At 39.5% G+C, this 17,156-nt stretch overlaps 1 protein-coding gene and 1 pseudogene across 4 annotated transcripts in view; both read left to right on the top strand.

Annotated features, from left to right (window-relative positions):
* Window positions 1-17,156, top strand: part of Fkbp5 (FKBP prolyl isomerase 5) — a 70,868-nt gene that overhangs the window by 12,731 nt on the left and 40,981 nt on the right. The gene's annotated exons all lie outside the window — the stretch shown is intronic.
* On the top strand, window positions 9,131-9,729 carry LOC117287044 (annotated as a pseudogene).

Raw genomic sequence — 17,156 nt, 5'->3', positions numbered from 1 at the left:
GTCAAATTTTTTTTTTTTTTTTTTTTTTGAGACAGAGTCTCACTATGTAGTTGAGGCTGACCTGGAACTCACTATGTAGCCCACGCTGGTCTAGAACTCACAGCGATCCTCCCGCCTCAGCCTCCCGAGTACTGGGATTACAGGCGTGCGCCACCACACCTGGCCTGATATAGCTACTCTTTAGGTTTTGAGTCTCTAATGACTCACTCAGGGACACTTTCTTTTTCATAATATCAGAAAGGACAACTCATTAAATCAATCACAACCCTTTAGCTCAATTGATACATTCAGCAACACAATAGCATCAAGCACAGCTTAGAAATTGACCATTTGGGGTAGTTATTAATCTATCACCTTTAACCATGTGAATTAAATCAAAATTGAGGGCCAGCCCAAAATATGTTTATAGTGAATAAACTCTTTAATATAGCAAGTTTACCCTTCAGGATGGGGACTTAGAAGCAGTTGGGAGGAGAGGAATAGATAGGTAAAAGAATAGGAGAAGGTTTCAAGTGAAGCCAGAGGACACAGGATAATGACGCAAACTTTAGGATACTGTTGAAGACAAGAGGGAAAGTCAGTGCAAGAACAAAGATAAGAATAAAACAACCTAACAGTAATAGGGTAGCTATAAATTGTACTCACTTTCTTTTGAAACTAATGGCATTCGAGCGAAGAAAAAGAAGAAAAGAAAAAGAAGAAATCCGAATTAGGGCAGGAACAGGAACAAAAAGGGAGATGAAAAGTAATGTGGGGGATCAAGAGACTAAGCGGGAGAAAAAAGGAAGAATTTGCTTAATGGGAAAAATTAAATTTTAAAAATAAAAATTCAAAATAAGAGTAAAACAATTTTGAAGCGCCTCTTTCAGGGTCTGTCTCTGCTGATACACTAGACAATGTGGGCAGCAATGTGCAGAACTAAGTCAGTCTCAGCAAGTCAACAGCAGACCCCTGAGGTTCAGGCTGAATTCTGGCTGCAAGGCCCAAGTTGAGCTCCCTGATCTCCTGCAGGGTTGAACTCTGCAAGGTTCTACTACTGGTTCCAGCTGCCCTTCCCTGAAGATAGTTCAGGTTGTGATGGAAGGTGGTGATCCCTCCAGTTTACCAACCACGCAGGTGTGATGTGTCTTTACTGCAGTTATTCAATTCCGTTCTGTCTTCTGGAGCTCAGTACAATGGCCTTCATGACCACCTTTGCCTGTGCAATGTAGATCCAGGTACCAGCACAACCAGGAGTCCCTAGAGCACCGTAGAGGTTGGGGAATGCTGCAGTCACCTGTGCTGCTGGGCAGTCCTCACTGGTCTGCTCCAATGAAGCCTGGTGCACTGGAGGTGGGGGAGCATGGAACTCCCCCTGCGGCTGGGTGGTCCTCACTGGTCTCAAGAGCTCTTTTTAATTTTCAAATTTTTCTTCTATTCTGAGGACTGAACTTAGGGCCCAGTGGATGCTAAGTACAAATTCTACCTCTGAGCTATCCCCCAACCTCAGTAGTAGTCCTCACTTTTCAAGATGTAAAAGGGTCCTGTGGAGAAGAAGGTTAGGGCTGCTGTTCTCAAGAATGAAATATGATTAAATTTCTTTTCAGATGTTTTTAAAAAGAATTCAACTAAGGGGCTGGGAATTTAGCTCAGTGGCACTGCATCTGCCTTGTAAGTGCAAGGTCTTGAGTTCGATCCCTGATACTGTTTTAAAAAAAAAGAATTCGACTAATTTGGTATTCTTATTTTCTTTAAGCACATAAGAATAATACGCATACATCAAAGTGAACTTTGTAGACATGGGTTGGTTGGAAGTGAGTAGCTGAATTATATTCCTATCTGTCACAGCAGTTCTGCTTCGTTCCTAGACCAAGTGTGGAGGTCAGGAGGGGCAGTCCTCGTGTCTGCACCGCGGCCCAGTGTTGACCATGATTCCTTCTCTTCCTGACACCATGCCTAGTTGAACTGATAGCTAAAGATGGGCGTGGAAAGAAAACAGCAAGTGAGAAACTGCCACTGTGCCTCCCCTGGTACCTGTCGCTGGCTGTGCCCCTGCCCCTTTCACCTTGGGTCCTTAGTGAGTTAATGGCTCGTGTGATGTTAACTTGTGTTTGAGTAAGAGAGCTATCAAAGTCAAATGCAGAGTCTCTTTCTTGACATAGGAGACAATTAGGGGCTTTTTTCCTTATGATAATTTAGGCATGTGAACTTCTTGGGCTATCAGGATGGCAGGGGCATCATTTAATTCCAGTGACCTCAGAGTGACTGCCTCATCAGAACTCCAGGTTCCTGCTCTCCTTTATTCTACCTTTAGAAATTGTTCCAAGGAAGTTGAAACTTAGAGAAGTCACCTGTCAGCAGTTATCTTGAAAATGGAAATTAACAATTGCTAAGACTTTCTACTGCCAGATTTTCTAATAAAATACTATGGGAATGAGTCTTTCATGTTTCCCAGAATTTTAAGCAGAGTGAAAGGATTTTCTGGGTCTTTCTTTAAATCACAGCATGAGAGAGAAAAGAGGCACCTTTCACTTGACTTCCGGTAGTGGCACCCTATCTAGAGTCAGTGTGGGTCTGAGGGAAGAGTGTCCAGTGAGGTGCTGGGAAGCCAGTGTTCCTGTCCTCACTGTCCTGTGTGGGTGTAAACTAAGCCACTTAGCTTTCCCTGCTCCCGTAAGAGTGGTCAGATTAGTCTTGAGTTTGTAACTCCCTTGTTGTACCTCTATAGAGACTGCAGGCGCAAAGCTGGGCATGATAGCATACGCCTGTAGTCCCAGGACCCTTGGAGGCTGAAGCAGGAGGATTACAAATTCATGACAAGTCTGGGCAGCTTAGCAAGACCTTGTCTCAAAATTTAAAAAGAAAAAGAAAAACACAGCTGGGGATACAGCTTAGTGAGAAAGCCCTGGGTTCAGTACCTAGTAACCCAGTACCACATACACACACCATAGAAGACTAGTACCAACACAATAACATGGACCTTCAGAGGCCCCCTTTTGGTTGCCTATCTATCCTAATAAATACTAGAAAAAAGCAATTTATCTCTTGTAAGATCTCTGTAACAATTGCCTATAAAATAAAAAAGATTAGTTAGGCAGTGGACAGTTTCAGATACTTATATAGCAGAAGCTACTTCATCAAAATGAGAAAAAATAATATAAGCGGGCAATAGCATAAGTGCTGTATGCTGAACTTTATTAATCCTTTATATGGTACTTCTCCCAAGGGAATACATAGAAATACTTTGAAAGAAAGTTCCATGCTAGTCTTGGGATTCTACTGTAGCTTTAGTAAAATTTTAAATAGAATTAAATCTGTCTATACCACTCACATTGAAGAAATAACATACCATAAGGTGTATACACACATTTCAGCTATATTTACATTGCAGTACATACTGCTTTTTCTGTGCTATATTTTGAGCTCTGTCTTAGTTTCCTCACCAAAAGTGGTGATTGTGTATGCTCTTATATGTTGCTACATAAGATATTATTTTATACTGTTGAGATTAAGTAAGATAAGGCACAACATTGATTTTTAGGCATTGAGCCTAACACATAGTAAACACTCAGGTGTTTATTATTGATGTTACAGTATTAGGATTATTGACTGGCTTTATATGCTTGGTAGAAATTGTTTTATAATGCTGGGGGTTTAGGTCATCTCCTTGCCGCCATCTCCTTGCAAGTGCAAGGTCCCATGTTCAATCGCCAGTACCAAAAAGAAAAAAACATTGTTTTATAGTAGTTTAGATCCTAACTCTATTTACTGCATGCATACAAGTCTTCTGAAATAATGCTTTGTCCATCTTTTTCAACCCCCAGAAGTAGAGAAAGACAAAAATTCAATCAATCTAAGAGAATTGATTATTACCACTATGGATTGTGTTAGATTAGAACAAAGACATGAACAGAGAGGTGATAATTTCCTCACTAGATTTTCTTAACTAAATGTTACATGTTCTGAATTCCTAGAACTGTATCCATAACCACGTTATAAAAAGCTGAAATGAAAATGGCTTAGGATTTTCATATATAGTATAAAAGGAATTCTGTTGTCTCCTCTCCCCCAAGCAAATATATTAACAGTAAAATGAAGGAGGGAGATAGATTTGGAGATGAAAGAATTACTTCTACTCCTGTTCTCATACATAAATTCAGGAGTACCAAAGTTTCACTCCCTTCACTCACCCCTATAAAGAAAATTCTGGTGAATGGTTTTTTGTTTGTTTATTTGTTTGTTTTCAGGCAGGGTCTCATTTTGTAGCTCAGGCTGGCTCTGAACTCACTTTGCAGCTCAGACTGGCCTCAAAGGGTAATCCCAAGTGCTAGGATTACAGGCGTGCACCATTACATCCGGCTCTCATTGAAGTTGTTTTTTTTTGTTTGTTTGTTTTTTGTTCTTTTTGTCACTGGGGATTGAACTCAGGTCCTTGCGCTTGCAAGGCAGGCAACAAAACCACTGAGCTAAATCCCCAGCCCTCACTGAGGTTGTTTTTGATGTTCTTTGTAACATGACTAGGAATTATTGCAATAAAAATTTTATCAGCCAGGTATTGTAGCACTGCTTATAATTCCCAACTACTAGGAAGGCTGAGGTAGGAGGATCTCAAGTTTGAGGCCAGCCCAAACAGTTCAGTGAGATTCTGTCTCACAAAGGGAAGAAGATGTCGCTCAGCACTCCCTGGATTCAAACCACAGTACTGCCAAAAGTGGGAAAAGCAAAATTCCTATCTATGACATTCTACCCCTAAATTTGAGAAGAGAATCAAACCAATAATTTTAGATTCTTTACCTACTTATACTTCCCTTTTAATATTGAGATTAAACCATGATGAACTACTATCAGGGATCTATCTTTAACATCAATATGAAACACGAGAAACTAACAAACATAAACCCTACAGATTTCTTTATCCCCGCTACCAAAACAAACAGAAACACGAGAAACTAACATCAATATGATTTTGTTGCATTATGGTCAGTGGTCATTTGTAAACATACCTATTAATTTAGCCAGCCATTAGCCTGTTAGGATATACAGAAAAAAATATAAGCCAGCCGTGGTATCCTGTTGGTTATAAAGCAAGTATATGTTTTTACTGCCATACTGATTTTCAAAATGATAGTGCAATTTTGTACCAGGAATGGATGAGATTTTCACATCCTTACTAACAGTATTGCCAGTCTTTTTAATGTTAGCCATTCTGAAAAGTATGGAGTGGTATTTCATTTTGGTTTTGCCTAATATTTCCATGATTGTTAGTGGTATTGAGGGTATCTTTTCTTTTGCTTGGGTGACGTGTAGACATTGGCATATTTCCTTCCTCTGTTTATTTTTGTTTGTGTTTTGGAGTTTGTTGTACTCAGGGTTTTGGCAAGGGAATATATTAAACACAGGACACATAATTTATAGGGTTATTTTATGATAATTACCCAAAAAAGTCCATGCAAAGGAGTACAAGAAATTAACCGCACACTAGAGGCCCAAAGAACCCAGCTGAGGGCTGGATCCCAGCAGCGTCCCACACAAGTCCAGCTAAAGGCTTAGAGTCCAAGGCAGCGTCCTCCACCAGTCCAGCCAGTGGCCGAGAGCCCACGGTAATGTCTCCTGCTTGTCCGTATCGAGGATCTGCACCCGGAAGGCCCAAAGGCCGGTGGTGGAAGCCAGAAAACCTACGCCGGTGAGATGAAGGATTTGTGCCACCAGGCTGAGGGATCCACACTGGAGCCAGGAAGTGCTGCTCACAGTGAAGATCAGAGCCCCCCTGACGAAAGCAGCCGCCATTCCCAGGGACAGCGATGCCCCGAGCTCCTCCCCCTAGGAGGACAGCGTAGTTCGCATCAGGAGAACCATCCCAACAAGCTTGTCCTAGAAAATCGACGTGCCGCGGTCTTCCCTCCGGTTCTCCTCTTATGGCTGCTGGTAACAGTCCTCAGGTGGATCTTCCACACCGAGACCACGCTGATTCACTTCAGCTGGGCGTTACAAGTTGAATGTTAGTCAATCCACCACAGAGTTGTCTTTTTTAATTTAATTTAATTTATTTATTTATTGATACCAGGGATCAAACTCAAGACCTTGTGCTTACGAGGCAGTCTGGGGCCACTGAGCTAAATCCTCAGCCCTGTTTTTTTGTTTTGTTTTTTTTTATGGTATCACCATCTAATCCAGGCTGGCTGCAAACTGAAAATCCTCTGGCCTCAGCCTCCCTAATGCTGGGGTTATTGGTGTTTGCCACCACACCTGATTTATATATTTTCTTTTGTGAAATATCTGTTCAAATCTTTTGCCCACTTTTTAAAAATCAGTTATTTTTCCTCTTCTTGGGTTGTACTTAACAAGACAAGCATTTTGTCAATTACTTGTTTGGCAAGTATGCTCTGGCAGCTCTCTTGTGAGCCTTCTCATTTCTTAATCCACTTTTCAGGAACAACAGTTCTTACTTTAGATGAAATCTGCTTTGTCAATTTTTTATTTTATGGTTTGAGTACCTAGTAGAACTAGCCACTCTTGTTTTGGTTTCATTTGGGTCTTCTGTTACTTATGAGGAGACCGAAGTAGAGAGGTTAAGGAATTTGCCCCCGGATACGCAGTAAGTGGCAGAGCCAAAATTCAAACCTCAACAGTCTCTAAAATTAATACCATGCCGGGGATTTAGCTCAGTGGTTCCATCGCCTGCCTCGCAAGTGCAAGGATTGGAGTTCGATCCCAGGTACAAAAAAAAAAAAAAGAAATTAATTCCATATTTTAAGGTTTAGAAATAGAGCCCAACTCAAGTTCAGGAACAAAGTAGGTCCTGGTCAACACGTGCTTGAGTGTCATGCCTCAGACTTTTTTTTTAAAATAAGATTTGTCAAAAGCAAACAGTGCTATGGTATGCTTGCTATTGTGGATCTAATTCTTAGTTTAACTTTGAATTGAAACATTGTATTTTTTCATGTATCTTTGAGCCTTGATACCATTTTATAACTAATAACATATTTACTAGAATGAATAACCTGTGACCAATTTAACGGAACCACTGAGCTAAATCCCCAGTCCTGCTTGCTTTTTCTTTACATGTCATTTAGAAGTATGCAGGACAGGTAATGAAAGCTTTTAGAATTTTAGCTAAATTTTCTCACTTCAAAAAAGCTTGAGCCACAAAGGCTAAGGTAAGCTAAGCAACTTTTTAAAGAGTGCTTTCTTTGGTTTTACCTGGTACTTTACAATCAAAGAAGAGTGTTCCCCATTTTCTTTGCCAAGTGGTTATCACAGAGAAGCTGGTTTAGGCAGGGGAAAGAGTAGAATGAGGGAAGCTAAGCAAATTTCTAATTATTTAAATAGGACACTGCATTGTGACTGCATTCCTTTATTGAGTACAACATTATGGTGCTCTTGTTCTCTGGGAAATAGAAAATAATCAAGACAGGATCTCTGCCTTTAAGCATCTAAAGAGCCTGGCAGGTTTGATGCTTACAATTATCTGTCTCAGCATAAACAAAGCAACTTTTATTGGTCCCTGTTTTTAAAATTACAATTCATGAATAAAGAGAAATTATCTTGTGATCAGTTCTTTAGAATTAGAGAAATGGCAAAAATAGAGTGTAACAAATATGAATACTTTAAAAATCTTAAAAACATAATTGTAGAGTTTGTGATCAATACTTTGGGTAGGCAATGGGGACGTTTATCAGAGAACTTTTATAGCTATTTTAAAATAAAGCCAAGTAAAATTTGTAAGAGAAAAATACACAAGAAAAAATAATTTGCTTTATTATGAAAAGAAAGGCAATGTCATTGTTATCGGTGATATGAGTTTTTTTTAATGTATACAATACTAACAGTATGTGTAAATACTTAGAGATCAGAAGTTGGTGCTGAGTCCTGGAAATCTGTCCGTAAAAGTGAAGATGGTGGGACTGGGGATTTAGCTCAGTGGTGCTGAGCCTGCCTTGTAAGTGCAAGGTCCTGAGTTCCATCCCGGCACCAAAAAAAAAAAGTGAAGTGGGAATTACTTATCCAAAGCTTATTAGTGATTAACCTTATATATTTTTTTGTTTTGTTTTGTGTTTTGGTGCTGAGGATTGAACTTGGGACATTGCATTTGCGAGGTAGACAGCAGCACCACCGAGCTAAATCCCTGGCCCTAACCTTATATTTAAATGTTTATCAGCACTTATACATTGGTAAGAAAATCTTATGATTAAAATATTTGTTTCCTGTCTTCCCTTTTTATTCCCGTATCAAAGGTTTTTCCATATCAAACATACAACTTTCATGCTATAGTGTTTTAAATATGTTCATATTTCAAATGCAAACATACATTTAAAGTTATATAGTTAATAGTTTTTAACAAGGTTGCCAGGACCATTCAATGAAGAAAGGACAGTCAATAAACGATGTTGGGAAAACCTGTTATTTTTCTAACCCTCTTCAAAAGGTGAGCCAGGTAGTTAACCGACTTTAAGATACTTTCTTTGGTTATATCTGGTTATTTACAGTCAAGGAAGAATACTTCCTTGAAAGAATTTTGGCCCTTAACTTTACACCATATGCAAAAATTACTCAAAATTGATCAAAGGCCTAAAACTATGAGATTCTAGAGAAAAACAGATGAAGAGCTTTATGACATTGGATTTGGCATAATTTGGCGGGAATGACACCAAAAGTACAAGCAGTGAAAGTTAAAAATATGGCCGGCGATTTAGCTCAGCAGTTCTGCCACCTGCCTTGCAAGCACAAGGACCTGAGCTCGATTCCCGGTACCAAAAAAAATAAAAGAAAGTTAAAAATAGATAAATTGAAATACAACAAAATTTAAATTTTTTGTGCATCAAAGGATATTATAGAATAACATGGAGTCCATCTTCATAAGAAACAAGAAAGATAACTTTGCCTGAATTAACTACTTTTTAAATTTATTTTTTATATTTTTGGTACCGGGGATTGAACTCGGAACCTTGCGCTTGTGTGGTAGTCAGCGGCACCACTCAGCCAAATCCATGACCCTGCCTGCATCGCTATGCAAGGGGAATATTTTAGCCCTCCCTGTAGACTTCTCCTCAGCTTCACATCAGCCAGATGAAGAAGAAAGATGGAGAATGACAGGAATTGCTAGTGCAGACTAGGGCACATTTTACAGTGTGACTTGCCAGATTGTGAAGCTGACCAACTTCTGCAGATGATCAGGGTTCGGTAGATGCATCAACCAAAACTTATTGGAGAAGAATTAGCACAGTGAAAGAGCAGAGTCCTTAAATCAGACCTGGAACAAATCTTTGAAGCAGATGATGCGTTGGGAATGTTAGATGAGGAAGAGGACAGAGAGCTCTGGCACTAAATTGTCAAGAAATTGACATGGAAGATGAAGAAGCAGATCTCTGCAGGGCTTTTCAACTCAGTGTGCAAGGTAGTTCCAGAAATATATGTCAGTATATTCCGACATTAGGTACAAATCTTACATTTGAAGAGCTGCAGAAGAGCGGGCTACTATGAAAAGCAACAGGCAGATCTACCAGGATGGGTTTCACCACAAGTTTAGGAGCACTTGGGGATGATCTCAATGATGCTGTGAGGGACGAAGATACACTTCAGGCTGCAGTGACCTTTTTTAGAAACTGTTACAAATAATTTTAAACAAATGCTACCTTTTAAATCATTAAATATTCATACTTTCCAACATTGTCCTTTGTGATTACAGCATAGGGCCCATTTTTGTAATATATCAAAGAGCACATTGTTCATCAGAATAAATGTTTAGCTGGCTTGCAGACAAAATGAGAAGTAGAAAATGTGTTAGTTGTAGAACTAAGTAATGATACTCCAAAAAACTAGTCAAGAGGAATTCAGCAATTAAAGAAATATAAAATAGTATTTTTTAAAAAGGATTTTACAGAATAGGAGATATTTTTAAGTCATATATGTAATAAAGGGTGAATATCCAAAATACAGGAAGAACTTATACAAGTCATTATTTTAAATTAAAAATGGTGGAGCAAACACTGGCAGCAAAATACAGCGCCTCTGGGACCTGGAATCGAGTCACATGGTAGACAACAACTTGGTGAAGAAAAAAGTAGATCTCTGAGAACCAGGCTAGGGGCTGGGACTGAGAAGAAAACTAGAAACTACAAAGAAGCTGGAGAAATAGAGCACAATGCAGAGAAAGAAGAAAAGCAGTCTGGAAAGCTAAACCCAGCTTTAAGCCTAGAGCGGGTTGGCAGCTCCAAGGAGAAATAGTAGACAGGGCTCCACAGTTATAGTAAACTGCACAAAGAGACTCTTTACACATGGCAGGCTAGAGTTGGAGAAGAAATCCAGTACAGCGCCCAACATATTTGAGAGGGTTTCATCAGGAGCCATTTGGGGATGGGTTAATTGTTTAAAACTGAATTAAAGAACAACTACACTTCAGGATTTCTGGGGTAACCCTACCACAGTGACTGGACCAGTGACAGCCACCAAACATAGTTGTTGAAAGGGCACAGGCTAGGCACAGGCCCCATGAGAAGTTAAAGCTGAACCCTGGAAGGACATCAGGATTCCCACCCTCTGAAGTTGAGAAGTCAAGTTGGTCATGTTTGGCTTTTAGAGGGGATTGGTTCTGAAATTGCTGACATCAAGTCCAGTAGACTTCTTGACACTCCCCTCCCCACCCCACTGTCTATATCCAGCAATGAACTCTGATCTCGTTGTGTTCCTCATGTGCAAAGTGATCGGGAAAGAAGGAATGAACAAGAAAGGAAAGAAGAGAAGAAAAGGAAAGCTAAAACGACAACAAAATACCTCCAAATCTCCCGACTCCCAACTCTATCCATAGGACATTGATGGGGAGAAAATAAACCAAACAACTGAATTATATACAATGATAAAAGGCGATACAAAAAAAAAAAGATAAGTAAAGCACTCAGCAAGCTAAGGTGATATAACTACATAGATAATGGATTGAGTAAGCAAAATGATTGATGAGTTTATAAAAGACACTAATAAAAAGCTAGCTAAGGGCCAGGGATTTGGCTCAGTGGTTCCGCCACCTGCCTCGCAAGCATAAGGGCCCAAGTTTGATCCCCAGTAGCCCCCCGTAAGAAATGAATAAACAGAAGAGCTAGCTGAGCTAAACTATACAAACATGAATTACCTGTTTAGCAAAGCATTAGAGTGCATGAAAAGACATCAAATAGAAATCCAGGGAATAAAAAATTATTTTGAAAGTATGAGCAGCAGAAATGACTGGTGTCAGAACTATCAGGGCTGGGGCCGAGGATTTAGCTCAGTGGTTCCAGCTCCTGCTTCGCAAGCACAAGAACTGTAGTTCAATCCCTGATACCACAAAAAAAAAAAAAAAGAAGAAGAAGAAGAACTATCAGAGCTGATGCAAGTGACCATATACTCTGAGATATCTTTAAAACAACAAGAGAATATGGAAAATGGATCCAAAAGCTGCTGAATGATGGAAAGAAAAGTAAGATTAATTGGAATTAGTGAAAAATAAGATAGCACAGATGGGATTTTTAAAAACTGTTTACAGTAGTAGTAGAAGACTTTCCAAATACAGGGAAAGATTTTAACATACAGATAAGTGAGACACATAGAATCCCAAATAGCCATGATCTGAAAAGAACTTCTCCATGAAACCTCAGTCAGAATCTCAGAAGTACAACACAAGGACAGAATCTTAAAAGTGTTAGAGAAAAAAAAGTCTCTTATAAAAATAAAAACATTAGAATTATACAGACTCCTCTTCACAAACCTTAAAGGCCAGAAGAGCTTGGAATAAAGTATCTTAAGCCCTTAAGCTTTCAATGCAGACTAATACATCCTGCAAAACTATCTTTCAAAATCAGTAAAGAAGTAAGATCTTCCCATGACAATGAGCACCTTAAGAAATTCATGACTTGGCCGGGGATGTAGCTCAGCAGCGCAGTACCTGCCCAGCAAGCACAAGGCCCTGGGTTCAATTCCTGGTACCCAAAAAGAAAGTAAAAAAAAAAAAGAAATTCATGACCATCAAACCAGTGCTACAAAAAATTGTCAAGCATATTCTACAAAGAGACGATGAAGACAACCATGCCAAAAAAGACTAACAGAATGGAATACCCCAAGTAGGTTAGCAACTAAGCAGAAGGGAGAAAAAGGAATAAGCAACAAGAAAAGAACGCAAGGAGAGGAACACATCAGTACCTTTTGGTAATAACTGTCAATGTGAATGGTGCCAATGCCCTAATCAGAAGTCACAGTTTGGGGGCAACCCACTTTCTGGTCCCCCTCCTGTCTCTCAGACAGAAGCTTGCTTTCTCAATAAATATTTCCTACACTTTAAAAAGACACAGATTGGTAGATTGAACCCAATGATATGTTGTCTGCAGGAAACACATTTAATACAAAAAGAAATTCATAGACTGAAAAAGGGTAGAAAACCACATTCCATGCAGTGGGAGCCCCAAAACAATCAGGAAAAGCTGTCCTATCTTCAGACAAAGTGGATTTTAGCCAAAACTAATCAGAAGAGGCAAAGGTCACTACATATTGGTTAAAGGAACAATTTAACAGAAAGATAACAGTTGTTATTATATGTGTACTAAACACTGGCATACCTAACTTCATAAAACAGTATTGGACATGAAAGAACAGACAACCAGCAACACAATTAGAATGCAGGACCTCAGTACCCCACTATCACAGATGGATAGATCAACTCGGCAAAATACCAGTTGAACCATATCCTCAAACAAATGGACTTAATAGATATCTGCAGTGTTCTACCCATACATAATAAAGATTCTCAGCAACACATGGAACTTTCTCCAAAATAGACCGTATACTAGCCAATAAAGCATGCTTAAGTAAATGCAAGTGAATTTGAGTTATTCCATGCATATTTCAGATCATAGTGCAATGAAACTAGAAATCAGTGGCAAAGAACACAGATTTTGCAGGCACATCTCCATTAACAGTACACTCTCAAATAATTAGAGAAGTCAAGGAAACTGTTAGTTCCTAGAATCAAATGGTAATGCCAGTGTAGCATACCAGAACCTATGAGACACAATGAAAGGAGTCCTAAGCGGCATATTTATACCTGTGAATGCCCACATCAGAAAAACAGCAGCCACTGCTTGTGTGGGCTGAGGTGTGTGGTAATCCTCCAAGTGACTGAAGAGTGGATTTTTTTTCTTTTTTTTTTGGTACCAGGGATTGAACTCACGTCCTTACGTTTGCAAGGCAGATGGTGGCACCACTGAGCTAGATCCCCGGCCCAAAAGTGGGTATTTTTGAAGACATCTGCACTGTCTAACTGGGAAAAGATGGTCCCATTTTAAAAGTAGTGCTTGTGGAATGGAGGGCTATGTTCATTGATGTTTCCCATGTATCCAAAACAGTGCCAGATCAAATACAGACACAGCCACACATGCTGCTTTTGAGAATTAGGAATGGTTAAGAGTATTGAAGAAAACTTACTGGAGGCCATATTTAGAATCAAGCTCCTGCTCTAGGCCCTGGCAAACCAGGCTACACACTATATGAAGTAGTTGATTTAAAGTGATCCTGCCATGAAACAGTTTCTCCTCTACTTGTGTGAATCCAGTGCCCTAGGGAAAAAGTTCATCATTCAAGATACTAATGACACTTGAGTCTTCATAACAGCAGAATTGGTTAATGTCCTCCAGGAGCGAGTGGGTGAATTAATGGACCGAAGTGCTTTTTCTCGTACCCAGAAGTGAAAATAGTAGATAACGGACACTGAAAAACTATGAGAAACACATGAAAAACTATCTCTCTTCAGTATCTTAATTTGACTATTGACTATTTTGAGGATTTCTTAAGGAGAATGGTGTGGGAAAGTGTGGAATCATTTGTTCAAAGCCCCTGAAGTGATTTTGTTGCTTAAAAAAAAAAGCTTTAATGATTGGCTTTTATTATCTTATGAAAATATAAATGTTTCTCTCGTGTGAAAAAAAAAAAAAGAGCAGCCTCCAGATGTGGTGGCACACACCTAGAAACCAGGCACTCAGGCTAAGGCAGTAGGATTGCGGAGAATTCCAGCCCCGCCTGGGCTACAGAGTGAGACCTCATCTCAGAAGAAACAAAACAAAACAAAACCACCCTCCAAAAAAACAGTGAGCCCAGATAACCTAATGATGTGATACGCTTCAAAGTCCTAGAAAAACAAGAACAATACAAATCCAAAGCTAGTTAATAAGGAAAGAAATGATAAAGATCAGAGCAGAAATTAATGGAGACCAAAACACACAAAATCATTAAGTCAAATAGCTGGTTCTTTAAAAGAATAAACAACAGACAAACCCTCAGTCATTTTTACCCAAAAAAGGAGCGAAAAGGCCCATACCATTGCGATTAGAAATGCAAAAGGGGAAATCACCACCGAATTCCAGAAGATTATTAGTAACTACTTTAAAAACCTATACTCCAATAAATTGGAGAACCCAAAAGAAATGGACACATTCTTAGATATGTAATTTACCCACATTGAACCAAGAAGATATAAAAATATGGGCAAAATACTTGAATAATATTTCCAAAGAAGATAGGCAAATTTGCCAGGCATGGTGATACACTTCTATAATACTAGCACTCAGTAGGCTGAGACAGGAGGATCGCTCTGAGTTCAAGGCCACTTTAGGCTACACAGTGAATTCAAAGCTAGCCTGAACTACATAGCAAAACCCTGTCTCAAAAAGCAAAAAACAAAGATACACAAATAGCTAAAAAGCACAGGAAAAGTTGCTTCTATTTTTCAACATTATTAATCATTAGGGAGGGACTAAAAAAGTGAGGAATAAATTACCCTTCTGTATTTTTGTACCTGCAGCTAAGATCTTAAAGATCAAGAATCTTTAAAATGATTATGCTTCTGGCCCAGTCATGCTACATGAAAAAATTTAACCTAAGGAAGTGTGGTAGGAGCTGCTTAGCCATCTGCAGACTGAGGTGCTGATTCAGTTTGCTGATATCCTGAGTTCTGTGCCGTGGTCCTCAGTCTGCTGCCATCAGCTGTGCAGGCTGTGTCCCTCCCTCCCTAGGGAACAGTGGCACATCTAAGCATGGTAGAAAGCTCTGCTTTATGGCACTGGAGCATGTGTTAAGTGATTCAGGGGAATTTAAGGAAGTGGGGCTTTGCCATGGCTTGGACACTGTTAGGATTAGGGTGATGCCATTCAGTCCAGAGGATGTCCCATTAGAAGAATGAGCTAAAGCCTGGACTGGTAGAGAAGCAGCATCCTCTTGTGTTAGCCGAGGGAAGGGTGTCTGGTGTTCTGTAGGGTGCACAGTGACCTTATTTTTTGTCCAGGTTTAGACAGAATTTTGGTGTTTTGTCTCCATTCTGTTGTGGTCTCAGAGTGACCTTGTCTGATGTTAGGTTGTGTGAGGAGGAGATAGCATGGCCTTGCTGCAAGCACCAGGCATCTCAGACAGCTCCGAGGCCTCGCCCTGTGTGTCCAAGCCGTTTCCACATCCGGGGGCTGCGTTTTCCTCCAACTCAGAATCATTGGAAATTATGTATATCCATTATACTTTTCACAATCATATAATTTCATTAGACATTGTATAAAACACTAGAATTAGTGTAACAAGAATGAATTATCAATGAAAACCGGGTTGGGTGGTTTAGAAAGATTTATTAAGATAAAATGCAAAGTATTTTTAATTGGGTAAAACATTGACAAAATAAGCTGGCCTTTTAGAATATATTTGTACCAAAAGATTCTGAATAGTGATTGCTTTACTTGTGTCTTCTGGGTTTTGCTCTGCTTTAAAGAAATTTGTGTTGTACAGTAAATAGCAGATGATGTGTCGTGAGTGTGTTTTATGTGGAATAGACGGCATGGAACTCATGCCAGCGGGGCCACACTCACAGACAAAGCCTTGGCCTCTCCATTATACTGTGTTTTAAGTTAAAGAATACAATGTATGGGGCCGGGGATTTGGCTCAGTGGTTCCACCACCTGCCTCGCAAGCACAAGGTCCCGAGTTTGATCCCCGGTACCAAAAACTAAATAAATATATTATATAATGTATGTGCATGCAGTTTTTCTGATTCCTCTTATAGCCCACTTTAAATTAACCTACCAGCCGTGATTGTGTCAGGTGAGACTTTTACTACACAAAGAAACTCAAATAGAAATTTAGATGCCAGGTTGTTCTCTGGAGTTTGATAATAGTAAAAGTAGAAATAACATAAATGTTTATTAATGGGAATAATAAAATTACGATATATTCAAAAGAGGAAGTCATACAGTTACTAAAAGTTGTGTTTTCAGAATTATCTACTATCAAGGAAAAAAACTCATATAATGTAAAACATTAAGAGTAGTCTACAAAACCAAAGTCTGACTCCAATTTTGAGAACACACATGTAGAGCCAGGCATGGTGGTGCATGCTTGTAATCCCAGTACTCAGGAGGCTGAGGCAGGAAGATTGCCATGAGTTCAAGGCCAGCCTGGTCTATATAGTGAGTGCAAGGCCAGCCCAAACTACACAATGAGACCATGTAAAAAAATTTTTTTTAATATACAAACAAAATGTGCGTATATAATTGAAAAGAAATGAACCAAGCAATTGACAGTAGTTTCTCCAGAAGCTAGGCTTTCAGAGGTTTTTTTATTAATACAGTATATTGTCTATGCTTTTCTGATGTTCTGAGTTTTATTTCTTTAAAATTAGGGGGAAATGCCCATTAAGAAAGTTTGGCTTAGGGGCCCGGTATTTAGCTCAGTGGTGCCAATGCCTGCCTCACAAGTGCAAGGTCCCAAGTTTGATCCCCGGTACCCCCCCAAAAAAGAAAAGTTGGCTTATAGCTGGGCATGGTGGCACACACCTGTAATCCTAGCACTTTGGGAGTCTGAGGCAGGAATATTACAAATCCAAGACCAGCCTGGACAATTTAGTGAGTTCCTACCTCGCAATTAAACATTTTTTGAAGTGTTGGGGATTTAGCTCACTGCAGAGGCCCTCAGTTCAGTCCCCAGTACCAAGAAGAAGAAAAAAAAACTGGTGGTTTTAGATACATGCTTGTGATCATTAGTCTGGCTTTTCACTTGGTGTTTTATTCAGTTTCTGAAACTTGGTGTCAAAGAACTTTTAATATTCCTAGTGTTCTTTAATGTTCCAAAGAAGAAAATCAAAGGGCTGGGCATGATTTGTACCTCCTGGGGCTCATTTGGATTTAATT

This window comes from Fukomys damarensis, unplaced genomic scaffold (assembly GCF_012274545.1).
Source record: "Fukomys damarensis isolate Sample0158 unplaced genomic scaffold, DMR_v1.0_HiC HiC_scaffold_20, whole genome shotgun sequence".
NCBI lineage: Eukaryota > Metazoa > Chordata > Mammalia > Rodentia > Bathyergidae > Fukomys > Fukomys damarensis.
The sequence above is the reverse complement of the archived record's forward strand: the minus strand, read 5'-3'. Positions and strand labels throughout refer to the sequence as shown.